Source organism: Dermacentor variabilis, chromosome 1 (assembly GCF_050947875.1).
Source record: "Dermacentor variabilis isolate Ectoservices chromosome 1, ASM5094787v1, whole genome shotgun sequence".
NCBI classification, from domain to species: domain Eukaryota; kingdom Metazoa; phylum Arthropoda; class Arachnida; order Ixodida; family Ixodidae; genus Dermacentor; species Dermacentor variabilis.
In genome coordinates, this window is record NC_134568.1 from 137,046,150 (window position 1) to 137,063,708 (window position 17,559).

Below are 17,559 nucleotides of genomic sequence, written 5' to 3' on the forward strand. Positions count from 1 at the left end.
GCACCCCATGCACTGCGTGCTACAGGGGTGAGTGAAAGTGTGCGAGGGTGAGACAAGAAAGATAATGGATTCACGAGTGCCACCTTCCCATGCGAGCAAAGGGAAAAATGGGGAGGGGGAGCAAGCTCGAGATAACACGATCAAGCATGCGTGAGGGGCGGGGTAAGTTGGCATGCTCGTGGTTTTTCGTGCGCGTCTTGGCCATGGCTGCGCCTCACTGTAAGCGCGGTTGAGAGCATATGCAGCCGCGCATGCTGGTTTAGAGGTAATCTGCAGCGTGTGGAAATAGTGGGCGTGCCGAGATGGGCGTGGCATCATGTGAGTTGTCTTCCAGCGCATTTAGTACTTGAGGTTGCGTAATCTCGAACTTCAGTGACTCGTTGGTGTGAAAGACAGACGAAGCATTCGCTCCCCACTGCCGGCGTTCTTCACGACAGCGTCGTCCTAGTGCAGGTGATGCCATCAGCCATGGGGGCGAAGTGCACGCGAAAGCGTGGCTGGCTTCGCTTAATTCGTACCGCCGATGTGAAGATATCATCGACATGGCACGAAACCATATCATTCTTTGCCAACTCCCAAATTTATCAAAATTAATTGCTTTCTCATTCAAACTTGCTTTTTTCTATTGCTTGATACTTAGAAAAATTCCGTGCCCCTTTCTATGCAAGAAAAATCGATCGGTAGCTGTACTTATTTGCATAAAAGGTCAAATTTTAATACAATAAAATTCCAATATAACAAAGTAAATTGCCGATTTTACCTACTTCGTTATATCGAGGTTTAACTGTATAGCATTCCTGCCTTCGTGTGGTGCGTGGTGAACTGTGCAGTGCATGTGGTGAACCGTGGCATGTTTCGCGTGTGATTAATGGTGAATGAAGTTTAAAGGGCTACCTCTACACTATTTTCAGCTGGAAAATTAACTTCTGAAACCAAAAGACACTAGTACCCGAGCAGCGGGAAGTACATCTTCAGCTATTGCATCCATTTTAGCTGACAATGCACTCTTCGATTCGACATATGAAATCCTGCTCAGTACAAGTTTACAGTGCTCTTCTACTCACTTCTTTCAAGTGCAGGTGTCGTATGGGCTAGTTGGAAATAAATCATTCGTGCAGCCCTCAAGAACACTGATGCATTGAAGGAAACATGACGCAGTGCTGTATTATGTTTGAGTCTGTGTGTCCTTGTACTTGAGCACTGCAAAAAAAAAAAAAAAAAAAAAGAATGATTTATTTGCGATATGCACTCTGTGTGCAATGCGTAAGAGGAAGTGCATTACATAAGACCCATGCATGAAGCTGCATGTACAAGAATTGCTTTGATGCCTGCTTAAGCAGCAGCACATACTGAGTCAATGAAGCTGTAAGCACACAAAAATATTTGAATACACACGAAAACTGCTGCAACATGGCAGCATTTTGTGCCTGCCACAGTTTATGCCTTTTCTTGAATTTGGTACACTTGTTTCGAGTACATGTCCTCCACTATTTATTTTCATCTTCCACACCCTTTAATAAACTTGCCATGTTAAGCCTAGATGTTTTTGTCTTGTACATGAAGTCTTCATGACGCACCTCTGTGTTGGAGTCCTGCAGTGGTATTTTCGGGCAATCACTTTCGGCAATATTTTCACTTTCGTGTGACGTAGTACAGGGCACGTTGGACAATTCAAGCATTTTTGCAAGACCAGCTAATCAGCGCAGACTGAAAGTGATATCTCCGAAACCGATCGTCCGAGCATGTGACTTGAGTGATGAGTTGCATCAAAAGTGCATTGTTGGCAAATAATTTCTGAAATAAAAAAAATTAAATTATGGAGTTTTACATGCCAAAACCACGATCTGATTATGAGGCATGCCGTAGTGGGGGACTCCAGAAATTTGGACCAGCTGGGGTTTTTTAACGTGCACCTAAATTTAAGTACACGGTTGTTTTTGCATTTTGTCCCCACCGAAATGCAGCTGCCATGACTGGGATTCAATCCTGCGAACTCGAGCTTAGCAGCCCAACACCACAACCACTAAGCAGCCACGGCAGGCCAATAATTTCTGCTGAAGCCTACAAGGTAGAGGGAGCAATAAAAAAAAGAAAGGAATAAATTACTGGTGTTTCAAGTATGTCAAATAGTTCTTTTATATAACACTGTAGTATAAAATGGTGTTTAAGCATGTGATATATTATTTCAGTGCAGTAGCTTTTGTGCAACATTGTCCTAATGTGAGAATGAGCTTTCCTTTTTTTTTAGTATGAATTCAAGAGTGCAATAAATCACAATGTGCTTATTAACAGTATTCATCCTGCTATTCATTTCATCTGAGATTCAATAATGGTTGTCTAATGTGTCCAGTTCTGTACAGTAAAATAATATGGCACAGCAATTAGGCCCAGCAATTATTGCATACCTCACGGGACCAACTGAATGTCTTTGTCAATCTAAACATCACAGTCTCTGTTTGTAAACAATGAACAACCTGGTACTGGAGTGTTTAAATTATAAAAATAATATGTTTATATATTAACTTTTTAAAATAATGCAATGACCTGTCACCGTACATTTCCCGTAATTATTCCCAAAGCTACAGTTACGTATTTCAACGCTTTAGAGAGGACATAGATTTAGTTGAAGGTATGATGCCAAGTTGAAAACTAAATTTTTTTTCCAAGAAGCTAGAGTTTGTTTATTGCCTAATTAGACGTGCGATTCATTGGAGAATGTCTTGCAGCAAAAATTACGTTCCTGCACTGCCTCTTTGAAAAGCTATAGCGAGACTTGTAACCCCAACCAGTGTTTGTGAAACAGAAACTGGAGGTACAAGTTTCATTTGTAGCCTAAAAATGTCGGACTATGCATAAAATTTTATACTTTTCTTAACATTACTATTGTGTTCAAAGAAGTAATAAGGTTTCAAAGATAATTACATGTTTCCACCAGTTATAAGCTTTCAGAAAGGGAATACACTATGTTTAAAACATGTTGCTTACACTATCCTGGTGTTCTGTGCGTTAAATAAATACCAAGTTGCCTTTCTTTGTGGTGTTTGTACACTACTTTTCTCATATATACTAGTAGCTACAGTATGGCAAAGATTGGAGTTCGGAGTGCAATGGCGTGGGAAACAACAGTTTGTCAGGAATCAATACACAAAAGTCACTGCGTGCGAAGGACCCAGTGACAGAAGCGCCTCAGGAAGTGCACTGAAAATTGGTAATTAATGTGGAAAGTGTTTGCAATATTCTTGGCATTTGGTCACACATTGCCTTGCCTTGAATAAGTGCTTCAATAATAGAAGTTGGCAAAGGGCAACTAAAGACAAGGCATGAATCTGAACGCTCAGATTCTCAAGATAGTGGTATCTGAGGTTGTCCATCATTTCATTAATGCCAAGACACAGCTGACATGTTGAAGCCAGTTACAATAGAACATGGCCTTTACAGAGTGAAAACTTCTCTTACAATTCACTGGCCGCTCAGTGTGAAGGCCCCCCGATAAAGTATTGATGCTTCAAAACAACCTAGAAAAGTAAATGACGTGCTCCATGGGTAAAATTAGACAAAACCAAGAATCAGGAAGCAACAAGCTACGAATTTGGTGAATTTTAGCTGTTTTAAATGTTTTTTGTGAGTGCTACAGGTACCTCAATTCGTTTTTTTTGTTGATTTTCTCACCACCCACTTTTTCATGCTTCTTTCATGTACCAACAAGCATAATTATTATTGTAGTAAAGATTTTTCAATGATACTTCACACAATTATTTCTTGGCTGTGCAATGAAGCTGCAAAAATAAAATTGTATGCCAGCTTTCTATATGACTTTGTATATGATATGACATAGTCATGCAGGTGTTTGCAAAGCGATTGCACAGGTGTTGGCTATCTTGCAGACAGACGGCGCAGGCACTGAACACAAGTGCAAGAGCTGATGCTGATGGCTTGTGGACACTTTTGTTGCTGTTGTTATGCCAAAGGTAAAAAAGCTGTTGCAGCAGGCGTATATATTCATAAATCAAAAGACCTTTCTATACCTACGAAAGCATACAGGTCACTAACTTATTGTTTTGAGCTCAGTGGACAGCATGTTGTTTTAGGCCGTACTCGGATGGTTTAAGATGAAATGATTAAGAAACAGTGCACTGCAGCTGAGGAGCAAGCGCTGACATGTGCCTGGCCTAGTGTCCTGTGGTAGCATGCCTTTTCCTTCAACAGGCACGATGCATCACATTGGCTAGTCTGAGCGCACCCGCACGTGCCAACATGTGCCTACAGTTGGGGCTTTAGTTTACCATACACCGCACCCTTGCATACACTAGAAAGTAGCGGGTACAAGGGCGCATGCACAGAGCACAATAAAGAACATTACATGTTATGTGCCCAAGCTAACTTTAGCCTTTTAGCATTGCAGAATTTGCATGGCTTCCAAGGCTTCCATAACAACATGGTGGCACCCAAGTCACTTGCTTGAATCAGAATTTGCCATTGCTACTTGCTTTTCATCGCAACAGCAAGCAATAAATGGTAAAATCAGCTTTTGCAGTCTCAAAGCATAGTCTCATTTCACTTTGAGGATAAAGTATGAGTGATGTTTTGAGATCAGCCACCTGTTTTGACACTGCCACACCTATTGTCACAAAATTCCTTTGATTGTATGTATCAGATAGTGACACAGCATTGTGTGTTGGCCATGCACACTGGCAATGCAAAATGCTCTACTAAATGCCTCCCTCTGGGGTTGTATTCACAGACGGTCACTTTGAGAGATACAGTTAAACCTCAATATAATGAAGTCAGTAAAATCAACAATTTGCTACGTTATACCAAAATTTTGTTATATTGAAATTCGACCCTTTTTGCAAATAAGTACAACTGCCGATGAAATTTTCTTACATGGAAGGGGCCACAATATTTTCCAATTATCTTGCAAACAGAAAAAGCAAATTTGAATGAGAAAGAAAAATAGAATTTTGTTGAATTTGAGAGTCGGAGACGAAAGATAGGGTTTCATGCTACCCGCTCTTTCCTCTTTGCCGACTGAGGACATTTGTAAAACGGTTCCTCCTGATCTTCCTTCTGAGCGAACAAAAGCTCTTTGTCGCCTTTTCTCTTCTTATAGAGATATTTTTGCCCTGGATGACAACCCTCTTGGACAGGCACCTGTAGTCATGATTTTGGGTTCTAGCGCGAAGTGAAACACGGACACAGAAAGGAAGCAGACAGGACAAGCGCTAACTCACAACTAAATTTTTATTGAAACGAAGAACATATATAAGGGCGATTGCAAAAACCGTAGCATGAGAACATGACAAAGTAAAAAGCATCAGTTAAACATATCAGGGGGTATGGAAGTCAAAGAACAAAAATTATTTCAGATTAGTACACGTATTGCGAAGGTACTCAAATTCGCAATCTAACAGAGACAACGAAGCATGACTGACGCAAGTGTCTCCTAATCTTTTTATGTGGAAAGCCTCGATAATTTCCCGCGTGGTTTGGCATCTATGTCTAGAAAGAATTTTCGTATCTTCAAAGAAAGGATTGCAACCACAATCGAAACAATGAGCCGCTAAATGTGATGCGTTAGGGTTGTTTAGTGAATGTTTGTGTTCTTTTAGTCTAATGTTAATGCACCTACCACTCTGTCCAATGTAAGCTTTCCCACACGCGAGTGGAATGTGATAAACTATACCCGTGTTGCAAGGGACTAAGGGGGACACATGTTTAACCCCGCAATCATCTTTTCTTTTTCCACAACCCTAACGCATCACATTTAGCGGCTCATTGTTTCGATTGTGGTTGCAATCCTTTCTTTGAAGATACGAAAATTCTTTCTAGACATAGATGCCAAACCACGCGGGAAATTATCGAGGCTTTCCACATAAAAAAATTAGGAGACACTTGCGTCAGTCATGCTTCGTTGTCTCTGTTAGATTGCGAATTTGAGTACCTTCGCAATACGTGTACTAATCTGAAATAATTTTTGTTCTTTGACTTCCATACCCCCTGATATGTTTAACTGATGCTTTTTACTTTGTCATGTTCTCATGCTACGGTTTTTGCAATCGCCCTTATATATGTTCTTCGTTTCAATAAAAATTTAGTTGTGAGTTAGCGCTTGTCCTGTCTGCTTCCTTTCTGTGTCCGTGTTTCACTTCGCGCTAGAACCCAAAATCATGTTAACGTACCAACTCGCCCAAATGTCAATCCTTTTGCACCTGTAGTCATCATCACATCAACACTGATGATGCCAAAACCATTCATAGATGACCTCATCGCGCCTATGCAGCGGAGCGGGCCATTGTACAGAAAGAGGTTGACATGTTGATGGACAAGGAAATCATTGAGCCTTCGAGCAGTCTGTGGCCATCCCCGGTTGAGTTGGTATAAAGAAAAAGGACAACTCTTGGCACTTCTGCATTGACTACCATCACCTTAACAAAATAACAAAAAAAGATATGTACCTACTGCCTCGCGTTGATGAAGCCCTTGATTCTTCACGGATGACAATATTTTTCGTCATTGACCTCTGTTTGGGTTAGTGGCAGATAAACATAAATGAGATAGATCGTGAGAACGCTGCCTTCATTACACCAGACAATCTTTAACAATTCAACGTCATGCCCTTTGGTTTATGCACTGCCCCAGCTACATTCGGGCGTATGATAGACTCTGTCCTGTGTGGCTTGAAGTGGGCAACATGTCTTTGCTATCTTGACGATGTGGTTGTGTTTTCACTGACCTTTAAGAGTCACCTTTAGCGCCTCACTACAGTCCTGTCTTTCGTAGTGCTGGCCTTCAGCTGAACATCATTGAAGTCCCATTTTGGCTGCTGCGAAATAACTGTGCTCGGACATCTCACCAATGCTGTGGGAATACAATGTGACCTGGAGAAAGTTTGCGCTGTGTGCAAGTTTCCATGTTTATGTTCAGCAATAAATGACCAAAGTTTTATGGCATTATGTTTGCATTTTGGTTGTTTTGTTAAGACTTGCCGATATCGCTCGCGTGCTCACCAACCTTCTCAAGAAAGATGCGCCTTTTTCTTGGGGACCACAGCAAGCCTAAGCCTTCTTTACCCTTATTGATCGGCTAACAACTTTGCCGATTCTGTCACATTTTGACCCCTCAGCTCACACTGAAGTCCACAAAGACGCGAATGGTCATGGCATCGGCACCATGCTTGGCCAGCGTCAACGGGGTCAAGACTGCATCATCGCTTATGCCAGTTGCCTTCCTTCTGCACCCGAAAGAGATTACTCCATTATTGAACGTGAATGCCTAGCACTCATATGGAACAGGTATGGTCCCGAAATTCATACCTGTTTGGTTGCAGTTTTTTCATTGTAACTGATCACCCCGCCCTTTGTTGGCTCTCCTCTTTGAAGGATCCAACAGGACGCCTCGCTCGTTGGGCCTTACGTCTGCATCAAGACGCTGACTGCCTGTCCCGCCATTCTGTGGATCCTCCGGACATCGCAGACGCTGACTTGGACATGTGCATTCTGTCCATCTCTGACTTGCTCCACATCGGTGACGAATAAGGCCGCGATTCCGTCCTTCGTACCCTGATGAATTGCCTAACCTCCATGCCCAGTGACCCTCCCCTCAAGACGTTCACCCTGCATGATGGGACTTTATATCATCACAGCATTCACCCCGATGGTCCAGAGCTCCTGCTAGTCATTCCAAGGCACCTCCAACTCGTTGTGCTCCAGCAGCTAGACGACGCTCCTACCACTGAACACCTGGCTGTAACTCATACATACGACTGCATGAGACGCTGTTTCCCCTGGTTCAGAATTTATCGATCTGTGCGTTGTTGTGTCGCTGCTTGCAATATGTGTCAGCACCGAAAGACACCTGCATTGCCTTGTGCTGGTTTCCTTCCACATATTGACGTCCCCACGGAGCCATTCTTGTGTGTGGGGCTTGACCTGCTTGGACCTTTTCCTATTTCTACCAAGAGGAAACAAACGGATTGCAGTGGCAACAGATTATGCAACAAGATATGCCATCACGTGAGCAATTCCAACTAGCTGCGTGACAAATGCCGCCGGCATTCTGCTGCACAATGTAATCCTATGCCACAGCGCCCCTTGCCAGTTACTTACAGACCGTGGCTGTTACTTCCTATCGAAATTCGTTGATGAGCTGCTCCCCTCCTGCGCTACCGAGCACAAAGTTGCTACCACGTACCACCTTCAAACGAATGGTCTCACCGAACGCCTCAACCATGCACCAACTGAAACGCTTGCCATGTACCTTTCCGACGATCACCGTGATTGGAACGTCGCTTTGCCAGACATTATCCTTGCTCCGGATTTTCACTATTCTTCCTTTTGTTTATGTGAGCCTGCATTATCTATGAACACCTAACTCCCTATGAATTACAGACCCCAACCGCTTACACGCGTGATGCTACTGCCCTGGCCGTCCAGTACCGACGAATCGTTCATGACTGCCTTGCTGCCTTGCAAGGTTCCCAAAAGTGCCATTACGACCGCTGGCACCGAGAAGCCCATTTTTCCCCTAGTGCTCTTGTGCTGCTCTGGACACCTTTGCATAGTGTCGGATTGTCCAAAAAAACTCCTATCGAGTTACTCTGGTTTGTACAAGACCTTGCACCAACTCTCTGACGTGATGTACAAGGTTACAAGTCTTCAATGACTCCAGACATAAGCAGCAATGTTGTTCACATTTCCAGACTCAAGCCCTATGTACCTACCTTAATTGATGCTCCATAACCTGCATCGGGATGGAGCTACTCCGCTAGGAGGGTGATGCTGCGGGGAAGAGAATGAGGAAAGCGCCTCAGGAGAAGGACGAAGCCTGTAGCTGCAGCTTGGGGCGATTTCTATCCCCTGTAAGTACAACCCCGTTTGCATCGGTGCGCCTGCCTCTTTCCTGCATCAATATCTTCACATTGGCAATACAAAGCAAAGCCAGCCACACTTTCACGTCCACTCCGACCCCACAGCTGATAGCGTCGCCCACAGTGGGATGATGCTATCATGTAAAGCTCCAGCAGCGGGGAGCGAATGCTTCATCTACCTCAAGCTTCAACGTGTCACTGACACTCAAGATTACACAACATCCAGTACTAAACACGCAGGAAGACAGTGCACATGATGCCTAGTTAATCTCGGTGCGCCCACATTTTGCACATGCGGCAGATTATCTTTAAAACAGGGCATGCAGGCTGCGTATTTGCTCAGACATGCCGACAACTATGTGCAGCCACAGCAGCACTAGAAAAGAAGACACGTGCCAACCTACCCCCTACTTTATCTTCCCCTTTCCCTTGCGTGCGCTTGATCTCGTTACTGCGAGCTCGCTCCCATCTCCACATTTCTCCTTACTTGCGCAGGAAGACAGCGCTAAAAGCCACCATCCTTCTCGGCTTACAATCGCACACATTCATTTGCACCCAACGCATACAACACAATAGGATATCATCGCATTTGGACTTTATATGGAACATCACACTGCTCCGCTCTGGTGGTCATTTTTGGTCGCACAGCAGGTGATTTCAGAGGTGCATTCGCAAGCAGCCACTTGTAATTGAATTATTTCATTATCTGTTTGGGGAAGTTTCAATTTACTGTCTCACCGGCAGTGAAATTTCATTACATTGAAATTGTGTATAAACATATTTTGTTACATTGACATTCTAAACAGATGGTGTTCTATGGAGAAGTTATAAAAAGAACACTTCGTTTTATTCAGAATTATATTAAGTTTGTTATATTGAGGTTTAACTGGGTCACTTTCAGTGCGTGCTGACGGGCTGGTTGAGCAAAACCGGTTGAGCTGATTGACTTATTGATCAAAGCAAGTCAAATCATCCAACAAGTCTTGTACTACGTCATGCAAGAGGGATAATATTGCCGAAAGTGATCGTCTGAGAATACGTCCTCACAATGTGAGTAGCTGGGCAATACCTGTATTGCATGCATCCATGTAACAGCTGAAATGCTATACTGAAACTATGTAAAAACTTGGAGGACGCTTAAGCTTCGCCTTTAAGAGTGGAATGTGATAGTGTTCATCAGTACATGTCTTTAAAACACTTCATTTTAAGGTAAAAATAACAACCCACTCACTAGGTCCCCCTACTATCCACACCTAGCATCCGCAGCCACTAAGACAGACCTCAAACGGCAGCTGGGAAAGGGTTTGTGTTTCAGTTTCCGCATAGCAGAATTATGTTTGCTTGTATATTCAAATTAGAATCTGATGCTATCATGTCTGTAGATTGTAAGTCATACTTTACAAATTTTCAGACTCATTTTACTTCGAGCAATTCAATTAGTTCAGTAATGCCTATGCGGCAAGTGGAGGGCCTGTGTGGTTCGGGAAGCGTAGTTCGGAATTATTTTTCTCTAATGGGCAACGCCGATGACGCCAACGACAAATTTTCTGCAACACAGGGCCCTTAACGCTTTCACGTTAATACAGTAGAAACACATTTGTACATTTTGGAAAAAAAAAAATGCAAGAACAAAAACTTGAATGAATGAATGTGTGGTGTTTATTGGCGCAAGGGCCAGGTATGGCCAAAGAGTGCCAAGCCAGTGTTGATGAATTTGCAGTGGATTTATGACTTCTATGAAGTTGATGTGATGTGGCTGTAAAGGGGCCTGAAATATGGTCGCTTTAATGTGCATAGAGTCTATGTGTAGTAAGATTATGGCAATGACAACAGACGTGTACTATGAGCATTAAGGTGCATTGCGAAATAATGATACCATATAAAAAATGTATAAGATTCTAAAATTCACTAAAGCACCACGGCCTCGTTAGAGCCCTTGAGACACAAGGGCCTAGAGGCATGTGCTATACAAAGCAACTATCACAGCGGCATCCTCTAGAAAGAGGATGCGCTATGAATTTAATGGGCTTATAACATGTAGGACAACATCAAAATTAAGGACTACTCTGGTGTTAAAAAACGGTTCTTTACCAAGGAACATAGCTGGGTAAAGAGGGACGCAATAATGATATGCAAGAGGAAAATGTTTCTTTCTTTCAGATTCGGCTTTCTGACACTCCAAGAGGACGTGGAGGACGGTCAGCCTCTCACCCCATCGATCACAGGTTGGCGGTTCATCTCCAGTAAGCAGAAAATTGTGGGTACCAAATGTGTGCCCTATTCTCAGGCGACAGAATGGGACATCTGTTTGCCGAGATTTTGTTGGGGAGGGCCAAAAACCTAACTGTGGCTTTATAACGTGCAGTTTATTATTTGTTTCAGCATTCCACATGCATTGCCAGTGTTGTCGCAGTTTCTTAAGAAAGGCTTCAGATCTGTGACAGAGACAGCAGCCGTAGGAAAAGTGGTTAGTGATGTGAGTGATGTGGCCATTTTGTCAGCTAGTACATTACCCTCGATGCCTCTATGGCCAGGTACCCAGCATATTACTACGTGTCTATGTGATAGATAAATATTGCATAAGCGCGAGTAAAGTTCAGTGAAAACAGGATTTGTATGCTCTTGTAAAGAAATTAACGCTTTTACAAGACTTAACGAGTCTGTAAATACTATTGCTCTGTCGAGTTTTAATTTATATGTTTCACTGCAAACAGTACTGCATAGGCTTCTGCAGTGAAGATACTTGTTAGCGGGTTCAATACGTCAGATTTGGAAAAAGAGGGACCAATAGCAGCATGAGATACACCAGCATGTGATTTTGACGCATCTGTGTAGAATTCTGAGCACGAGTACTTCGATTCAAATTCACGGAAATGCATAGCGATTTCGAGGTCAAGTGCGTGCTTTGTGACCTCTGCAAAGGACACGTCACAGTATCACCTGCCACTCCCAGGGCGGTAATGGCTTAGCTGGAGGCATTAGGCGATGTTCGAGAACTGGGAGATCCATTTCTTCGCTAAGTTCTCTTGCACGGAGTAACAAAGGAAGTCTCATGGAGGGTCTATTACGCAAAAGTGTTTCGCAGGTCAAGTCGTTTACAGTTGTGAAACACGGATGTTCTTTATTAGAACGCACTTTGACAAAATATGTGAAGCTAATGCATGTTCTCTGAAGATGGAGTGACCACTCATCTGACTCTACATATAGACTTTCGATAGGGCTTGTTCTAAATGAGCCAGTGGCCAGGCGGATACCCAGATGGTGAACGGGGTCTAACATCTTTAGCGCGCTCGGTGCGGCAGAGTGATATACTACGGCACCATAATCTAATCGTGATCGAACTAGGCTCCTGTAAAAATTCACTAAACATTTCCTGTCACTACCCCATATTGTGTGGGATAGGATTTTAATTAAATTCATAGTTTTTAGACATGTTGCTTTAAGACATTTTATATGTGAGATGAAAGTAAGCCTCGGGTCAAATATCACACCTAGGAATTTGTGTTCATTGTTCAGAGGTATCTGTTGTCCACACAGTTCTAAGCAAGGATCCGGAACCAGGCCTCTCTTTCTTGAAAACAGAACACAAGAACTCTTGTGAGGATTGATCTTAAATCCATTTTTCTCTGCCCACTTTGACACCTTGTTCAAACCATGCTGTACCTGTCTCTCACACACTGTGAGGTTACAGGATTTGAAACCTATTTGTATATCGTCTACGTAGACAGAATAAAAAAATAGCTGGTGGCAGTGAAGCACGAACTGTTGTCATCTTCACGATAAAGAGAGTGCAGCTGAGCACGCCTCCCTGGGGTACACCAGTTTCCTCTATAAAAGGATGTGACAGTACACTACCGACTTTTACCCGGGAGGTACGATTCGACAAATAGCTTTCTACTAGGTTTAGCATATTGCCATGAATGCCTATTTCTGATAAGTCTCTCAAGATGCCGTAGCGCCACGTTGTGTCGTACGCCTTCTCCATGTCGAGGAATATGGATAACAAAAAATGTTTGTGTAGAAATGCGTCACGGATATATCCTTCAATACGTACAAGATGATCGGTTGTGGACCGCCCTTCTCTGAAGCCACACTGATAGGGATCAATCATTTTGCTCAGTTCAAGGAAATGAATCAGTCGCAGATTAAATCATTTTTTTCGAATACCTTACAAAGGCAACTTGTGAGGGCTATTGGGCGGTAACTTGCCACTGAGGAAGGGTCTTTGCCTTGTGTCAATACAGGGACCACAATGGCTGCTTTCCATGCGGTTGGAAGGTATTCTAGAGCCCAAATAGTGTTGAAAAGTGCAAGTAGTGTAACTTGGGTGTCATTGTGTAAGCTTTTGATCATTTCATACATGATTCTGTCAGATCCCGGTGCAGAGCTCTTGCATGCGCTCAAGGCAGCTCTCAACTCGGCGATACTAAAAGAACGGTTGTACGGTTCATTCTGTCGACTCTTGTGAGTGGCTTACATTCTTCTATTTGCTTATACTTGAGAAAGGATTTTGAATAATGGGTTGAACTTGACATACTCTCAAAGTGCTCCCCAAGTGAGTCTGCCTGATCTTGCAGGGTATCGCCTTGTGTGTTTATCAAAGGGAGTGGATATGTTTGTCGCCCTCTTGTCCTATTAACCCTGTTCCAGACTTTCGCCTCATCTGCGTACGAGTTGATACTCGATGAAAACTTCTGCCAACTCTCTCTTCTGGCCTGTCGGCAGGTTCTCCTGCCTTGGGACTTTACTTTCTTAAAGTTGACAAGATTCTCTGCAGTGGGGAGAAGGGCGTAACAACCCCCACGCTTTGTTCTGTTTTTTATGAGTGTTTCTACATTCCTCGTTCCACCACGGGACACGCCGTTTGCATGCCAAGCCACTTACTTCAGATATGCATTTAGATGTGGCATCTATCATGAACTCTGTAAAATACTCCACTGTAGCATAAATTCCTAACGAAGCCATGTCAGCCCATGAGATACTAGTAAGAGTTCGAAATTTCTCCCAATCAGCTGTATCAATCTTCCACCTAGGAGCCTGTGGTGGATATTCGTTTTCTTTACGTGATCTTAGCAGTATGGGGAAGTGGTCGCTCCCGTAAGGATTCTTGGTAACTTCTCATTCAAGTTCAGGCAGTATAGACGGGAAAACTATGCTAAGATCAATTGAAGAAAAGGTTCTGTTTGCAAGACAGTAATATGTGGGTTCCTCCTTATTCAACAGGCACGCACCAGAAGAAAAAAGGAACCGTTCAATGAGACGACCTCGTGCATCTATACGAGAGTCGCCCCACAGGCAGCTGTGCGCATTGAAATCGCCAAGAACAACAAGGTTATGGCAATTCATCTATAAAAGACCGAAATTCATATTTCGTTAATTGGTAATGTGGGGGTATGTAAAGCGAGCAAATGGTGATGAGTTTGTTTAGGAGGACAACTCGAACCGCCACTGCTTCAAGGGGCGTATGTAGCTGTAAAGGTTGACACGCTATGCTTTTATGAGTGACAATGGCAACACCACCCGATGATGCAACAGCATCATCGCGATCTTTGCGAAATGTAGCATACTTTCGGAGAAAGTTTGTGTGTTTAGATTTTAAGTGTGTTTCCTGTAAACACAGCACTTTTGGACTGTGTTTAAGGATGAGTTCTTGCACATCATCAAGGTTTCTAAGACCTCTGACGTTCCATTGAATGATTTGTTTATCCATATTTAAAGTAAATTGGTGCTGTGTATACAGAAACAGAAGTGATGCCTTAGATTACAGAGCTCTTTCCAGGCCCTGTAACGGGGATTTTGCCCTTTTTGGAGCATTTGAGGGAGCCTCGCCGCCCCTTAGGCGCTTGGTGCACCGTGAGGATAGGTGTAGCGTCCATTGCCTCTTGTGAGGCGCCAGACATGCGCTCTTGCGAGCGAGAAATTTTCTGAGAGAGTCCCGCCTTAGAAGGCATGGCCCCTGCGCCCACCAGCCCGGAGGTCGATGGGGCTGCCTGTGGGATTGGGCTACACCGGCTGTTGCCAGCGCTAGAAGGGGCCGGGGAGGATGCGGCAGCCTTGGCTGCGCCCATCTTTGGGGTCGATGGTCCCTTCTGCTGGGTTGGCGGAGCAGCGCTAGCTGCAACCACCGCAGGCGCAGATGGCGTACCTGCCGACTCACTGCTTGTGGGTTGGACAGCTGCCGGAAGCCGTTGTGTCTCTGCCCCCTGACGCGTCACATTGGCAAAGGTTTTCTTGGGCAGGTATGAAACCCACCTGCGTGCCTCCTTGAATGATACATTCTCTTTTACTTTGATCGTTACAATTTCTTTTTCTTTTTTCCAGGATGGGCATGACCGCGAGTACGCGGCGTGCTCCCCATCACAGTTTACACAGTGGAGAGCGTTCTCACAAGCTTCAGAGGTGTGTTCATGCACACTGCATTTCGCACAAGTTTGGCGGCCTCGGCAGCTCTGTGAACTGTGGCCAAAACGCTGGCATTTGAAACATCGGAGCGGACTTGGCACGTACAGCCTAACACGGAGCTTGATGTATCCGGCCTCGATTGACTCAGGCAAGACATTTGAACCAAAGGTAATTATTAGGTGCTTCGTCTCAATCTCTATGCCATCCCGCCTCATTTTAATTCTCCTGACATTGATCACATTTTGCTCACTGAAGCCCTCCAGGAGTTCCGCTTCAGTCAGCTCAAGCAAATCATAATCCGACACAACACCACAGGTGGTGTTCATTGTATGGTGCGGTGTTACTGTTATGTGGGTCTCCCCAAATAACACTAGTTCCTGTTTCTGATTGCGGAGCTCCAAGAGGAGGTCACCGCTTGCCATCCTCGACGCCTTGTAACCTGGACCAAGAACATCAGTCAAGGACTTTGAAACAAGGAACCGTGAAATGGTTCGCACTGCTTTGTTTGACTTTTCAGAGTGAATAACATGGAAGTAGGGAAAATTCTGGATTTGGTGTCCGAAAAACTGGAAGACATCTTCGGTGCGCTCTCGTTTCTGAGGGCGATCAGGAAGGGGGGGAAAGAAGTTTCCATGAAAATATATAAACATTCGGCAACAGCGCCAACCACCCACCACGGAGCCCAATGAGGGGAGGCGGCAGAGCTTGCATACAAGTCTGTACGATGCCAGTCGTACAGACTTGTATGGTGTACCCAATATGGTGTACCCAAGGTTGTATAGCCACACAGGGTTAACCCTTGCCACCAAGGAGAAGGAAGTAAATGGAAGAGAGAAGACAGGAAAGTTAAAAAATGAGAGATAAAAACGAAGATTTGAGGAAAGACAGGAAAGGGCGACTGCCGATTTCCCCCAGGTGGGTCATTCTGGAGGTGCCTCCTACGTGAAGCCGAGGCCAAAGGGGTACGTTGCTGCCGCCGAGGGGCCGTAGAGGTCCAAACACCCGGCATTGGCTCAACCCCCAGGATCCCCTTTTCCCCGGACACGGCTAAGCTACACGCAGGAGGGTCCAACCCTCAAGTGCACGGGTACATGGTGTCGCAACACACCAAACGCCTGCTGACGCAGACGCCCCTGCGGGGAGAAAAAAAGAAAGAAAGAAAGAAAGAAAAGAAAGAAAACCTTGCTAACCGGGAAAATGTACGATACAAAGTCACTAAAATGTTTGGTATAGTGAATATCTGTAACAACATTTACGTTGACATCTAATATGAGTTGACATCCACGAGTTGACATCTACATAATGCAAAGTGTTGTGTGTACTGTTGCCCACCGAGCTAGTGGGGCCCGAGTGGCCCAAGATGTGTGCTGTTCATTTTTGTGACTTTGGCAAGCTGTTGCTTGCGCTCCTCAAATTTGTCTTCTGTGAGCAGCTTCTTTGGGAGGGGCATTTTTGCAGGAATATGTGACCCACCAAAATGGAAGATTTGCTGGCACTAGAAGTAAAACCCAGTGCATGTCGGTATTTTCATGCAACACGGGCAGGCGAGTACTGCGAAGGAGCTGTCGTGGTGGGCGCCTACTTCTCTCTAGAGCATTTTAGCAGCCAGGAAATGTACCATATGACTACAGTTTGGAAATGTACTGAACGTTGCTGACGAAAAATTCATTTTCTGGGAATGTATTTACCAGCAAAAAGAAAAGTACAACTGTATTAGAGTCATCTTTTTTTTTTTTTCTGTTCTCGATCATGAACATTGGCGCAAGGAAATCGTATGAAACAATATCTTATCAACAAGGTTCTACTACATCACTAAACAAATAAAATTAATGCCTTTCCTACTCTCTGGTGCTCAGATTTTGCCATGCCTTACATTACACAATATTTGTAGTATGATATGTTGTTACAGGAAGGAAGAAGAGGGCATGTATTTACAGATGGCTTGTAATGGCTGAGCCAACATGCGCAGAGAAGCTACAGCCAAAATCTTCTCAGTCGTCTCTAAGGCCAGCATTCATGTCCTCTTCCAACATTAGACTGTGACATTACCTCTGGCGGAAGAACCTTATTGCTGCAGCTCACTGGTTCCAAGAAGGCACGGCTTGAAGCGGGTGACGTAGATGATATCAGATAGAGGTGAAGGCCCAGTGGCATCCAGTGGAGACACTTCATATGTGAAAGGGGTCACCTGGTGGAGGATGAGGTAAGGGCTGTAATATTGTGAGAGGAGTTTCTCTGGAAGACCAACACGCTGAGACGGAGACCAAACTAGCACAAGAGCACCTGGTTCG

General features: G+C 44.2%; 1 protein-coding gene across 7 annotated transcripts in view; it reads right to left on the minus strand.

Moving 5' to 3' along the window:
- The window catches only part of LOC142585135 (26S proteasome non-ATPase regulatory subunit 5), an 85,821-nt gene that overhangs the window by 11,291 nt on the left and 56,971 nt on the right, over positions 1 to 17,559 (minus strand). The window contains exons 8-10 of one of the 7 annotated variants that reach the window (XR_012829043.1): positions 8,720 to 8,777; positions 6,456 to 6,520; positions 1,065 to 1,200 (exon numbers count right to left, since the gene is read on the minus strand). The exons of 1 other annotated variant lie outside the window; for it this stretch is intronic. The gene's annotated coding sequence lies outside the window, so the exon portion shown is untranslated. Of the gene's footprint in view, positions 1 to 1,064; positions 1,201 to 6,455; positions 6,521 to 8,719; positions 8,856 to 17,559 lie in introns of all 7 variants that reach the window. 5 more of the 7 variants (XR_012829041.1, XR_012829040.1, XR_012829037.1 and 2 more) reach the window with 5 other exon arrangements.